The sequence below is a fragment of the Myotis brandtii genome, unplaced genomic scaffold (assembly GCF_000412655.1).
Source record: "Myotis brandtii unplaced genomic scaffold, ASM41265v1 scaffold514, whole genome shotgun sequence".
NCBI classification, from domain to species: domain Eukaryota; kingdom Metazoa; phylum Chordata; class Mammalia; order Chiroptera; family Vespertilionidae; genus Myotis; species Myotis brandtii.
This window is the reverse complement of record NW_005369591.1, coordinates 842,313-846,645: the sequence shown is the minus strand read 5'-3', so window position 1 is coordinate 846,645 and position 4,333 is coordinate 842,313.

Here is a 4,333-nt window from a genome sequence, read left to right as displayed (position 1 = left end):
CTCAGCTCCAAGTCTTCATAATATTGTTACTACTCTTTCTGCTTCCAACCTTGGCCTGCTTCAATTAATTTTAAGTTCAAAAAATTATGTGATATTTTAAAATACAATTCACATAATTTTATTTTCCTGCTCAAACCTGACATAATCTGCCATGATTTTCAGATTAAAACCATATCTTTATAATTAACTGCACAGTACTGCTTAGCACGGTCCAACCCCACCCTCCCTATAATTTCTCCTCATCCCCTGCTACTCTCCCCCTTTCTTTGTCACCTTCAGCAACCCCTCACAAAGCTTATGCACTTGCTACCCATCAACCTTCAATGCCCTCCTTTTTGATGTCCCATGCTCTTTTCTAAGATTATCTTCAGCTTTTGTATTTTCTTAAATGCCACTTTCCCTATCTACAGTGGCATCCCCCACCTTATTTTTTTTACCTCTCTCACAGCTTTTTTTCCCCTCCCTAGCTCTACAAATTTATGAATTCCCTTTGTTTATTATCTATTTTTTTTCAATAGAATATACATTTCACAAGCATAGGGAGTTTTATGTACAATGTGTTGCTACATCCCTAGCATTTAGTATATCACCTGATGTTGATTTGGAACTCAACAAATATTTGTTGAATGAATGAATGAGCACATATATGAATGCCATACTACTAAGTCAATTGTGGATACACAAAAATGTGTAAAGCATAACCTTTATGATCCAGGAGTTTACAGTACATTAGAGGAGATTATTATGAACATAATGAAGATAGTACAAGTATAAAATACTTTTCTATAGAATAAGTATTATAATACAAACTTTGAATTTGATTGGGACAAGAGAAAAAATTGTACTTAGTTGCAAAAGATGAAATTTGAATATAAGAACATGAAAGTAAGACCTATTTCTTGCCTAGAAATAGAGTAGGGAAAAATAAAAATGCTGTGGTAGAAAAATATGATGTGTATACAGGTAGTCAATTGTGCAGTTTGATGGTGGTGATGAATAGGAGGAGGCAGAGTGTAGGTAGAAAGGTTAGGTTGTGCCATGTTAGAGAAGGTTCAGAATGTCAGACAGGGAGAATGCATGGTGGTTTACAGGCGAAAAGAAACCTTGTAAAATTTTGAGCAGGAAAATGATATGGACATGCCTGTTTTGGGGAGGATAAATAGAAATGAGGGAGAAAGCAAGAACAGATTGAAAGCAGAAAGACTAGTCAGGAAATTATTAAAATATCTAGGGAAGAACAGAGAGGACTAAAGTCATAGTGGCTGTGAGGAATAGAAATGAAAAAGTGGTTTCCAGGATAAGGGAGGATAGACTGGAAAGACCTTGATGATTACTTTGATGTTTATTATAAAAGTGCTGTCCATCATTTATGCAGAGAATGTTTCAGACAAGCTATCAATGAGAGTGATAATTAAATTAAAATGTTTTATTTTCGCTCAGTTCTGTGATACAAGGGTGTGAAAATATATTTAGAAGCAGAAATTCTAAGGACCATTTCTTTGCAATTCATGTGGAATGAAAGTTTACCCCCTAACCTGAAATTTCCATTCAGGTCAGAAGCTCAGTTAGACTAATTTGTGCAACCTATGCTTGTAATCATCAATTCAAACAATGGTCTTGCACATATGGAAAGCCAGTCATCCTCATTGCCTCAATTTCACTGGGGAATGAGAAAAGAAAAAAAAATGCTATATGTGAAACATTTCATGCTTGCAAAAGGAAGATGAGCAGCTCTCTCAATGAGAATAAAATCTCTAAAAAGATCTCATAAATTAGAGCAAGAGACTTGCATACTACAACACAAAACCCAACAAACAAACAAACAAAGGTGATCAAAGCATGAAGCAGATATACACTCTATGGTCCTGGAAAAGAGTAAAAGGCTCTGTTCCTCATGGTTGTCAGAATAGAGGAGCAGCAAACAAAGACAGAAAGGGTTATGTTGGGGACACAGAAACATAATTGGATTCCTCTGCCAAGCCTGGTAATTAAAATGAAGACACACAGTACCTTAGTTGCTCTGCAATCCCATAATATGTTTGAGATTAACAACCCTTGAATCTTGGTTTTACTGCTATATTATCTGAACATACAATATGTATGTCTTGCCATTTTCAGAATGCATGCAGAGAGGTTTCTCCAGGGGTGTGAGGATTTAGAAGCAGCTAACCAGAGAACCTGTGTGCTCTGATCACACTTCCCTGGCTGCCATGGATATTTTAGCCAAATTTAAACAGAAAATAAATGAGAGAGGGGAGAGAGAGAGAGAGAGAGAGAGAGAGAGAGAGAGAGAGAATAGCAAGCTTTTCAGTGATTTAAAGCTTTGCCTCTGTATTTCAGAGAAAAATTACTCTCTGTTCTGTAGCTTCACATTGTTACCTGTTTCACCAGTATTTCTTTTTCTCTTTTTGACCTCACTAGTGCCTTTTAAAATTAAAGTTATAAAATGTGTTGTTGGATCGAGCTGCCTAGAGAGAGCTGATAGTCTATGAGGGACCAATATCTTCATTGATGCTGCCCCACCTCGCACACCTCAAACCCTGTGTCAGATCCGGGCTGTCCTGAATGCAGAAGGAACTTGGTTCCTGCTCACTGGGGCTATATGGCCGTGCCTGGACAGCACCTGCGGGGCAGTTAACCCACAGCTGGCCAGCCACATCCAGTACACTACACACAATAAGGCCCTCTGCTGCTGAAAGGCTTTCTGATTATGAATATGGTAATTTCAGCCAAATTCCTGCTTGTAAAATGCTGAGAGTTCCTCCATGCTCTGGTGAGCGTGCTTGTCAGGAGCCAGATATGGGTATTGTAAAGGGAACCGGAAGTACATGCCAGTAATTAATATTATATCTTGTCCCCCAAAACATTCCTGGTCCCCTTATGTGTTAGTTAACTGACTCTCCACTTCCTCTGAAAGGTAATGATGAAGTCAGTATAAACATTGAGCTTTATACCCAATTTCTATTATTAAAAGCAAGAAAGACAAACACATTAAAGCAGGTTGGCAATGCCTAAAAAAAAAACCTCAGTGATACCTGGTATGCTTCCCAGAGGACTGGGAGTTGGGGACCTGATTTTTCAGACTGAAGGGGTTGTTTCTGGTGATGAGCTCATGGTGACAGGTATCACAAATAATCTGGAGCAAAAGGAAGTTGAATGGGTTTAAAAAGAAAGAATAGGAAGACCCTGCAGTATTTTACTTCTGTTTCATTCCTGGACTAATACCTTTTACAAAAGAAAACCCTGCCAACAACAGCTCAACACTAATTCAGCCTGGCATGGTATGAAATTGATCCCAGCTCTTAGCTCACCTGCTGGTTATTGAAAGAAGAGGTGAGCAAAAGACCAGAGGCGAATAGGTGATTATTCTTACAGTATTGTAAGGTGCTCTGGGGAGAAGGGGAGCAGATGTGGGTGTGGAGAGGAGTGGCCTCTGCATAGCTGGGGCTCTAGCTGGTGAATCTGCGAATGGAACAGCATTATGATGTGATGCATCGCTATTAGTGAGTGCCATTGTGCCCTTACTGCAAGCACTCAAGTGTTCAGAGGGGGAATCAAGGATCCCAAATGGAGAAAAACAATACGCAGAGCCTAATATCTTTAAATGGGTAAATTATCTTTTCCTTGAGAAAGCAGAAAATGTTAATGGCTAAGACTTCCAAGACCTTTTATAATACAGGTAAGTAAGAAAGAAAAGATTATCCCAGTACTTTTGTATGCAATTAAAGCATGCCACTCAGTGCCCTGAATAAAGCTGGGAGCACTGATATAAATTTACTGCTATGTCATTAAAATGTGCTATTGCACTTGCTTTTTGTCTTTATGAAAAATATTTTACGAGATTGGGAAAAATGGCTGAGGTTTAGACGGAGGTGTCGATGCTTTGTCCCGGAGCAGATAAGGGCGAGCAGCTGAAACGGGTAACATACAGCCCAAATAAGCAGAGGAGATTCAGCTGAGAGACAGTCGCAGCCAGGAAAAGACAGAGGACTCCTAGAAAAGGGGGACAGTTAGAGATTGAGGCTGAAACCTCCCCCAGGGCACCGGCTCAGCCGCGAGACTGCGCAATCTTGAGTGGTTGTTACCGGCATCCAGAGACGGCTACTAACCCGGAGGCAACGGCTCTCAAGCAGCGCCACTACATGAACTCAGACTAGCCCCTGCTTCTCCCCATGAAAAGGTTAGACTTCCCCCAAAGGTGCAGTTTGCAATTCAGGTTGGAGAGAGGAACTTGCGCGCGGGGGGAAATCTGCGCCCCACAAAGTCCGCAGGCCGATGGGGCCAGCGTGACCCGCAAGTGGGGAAGGGCTCCCGCAGGGCTGCTGGCAGAAGG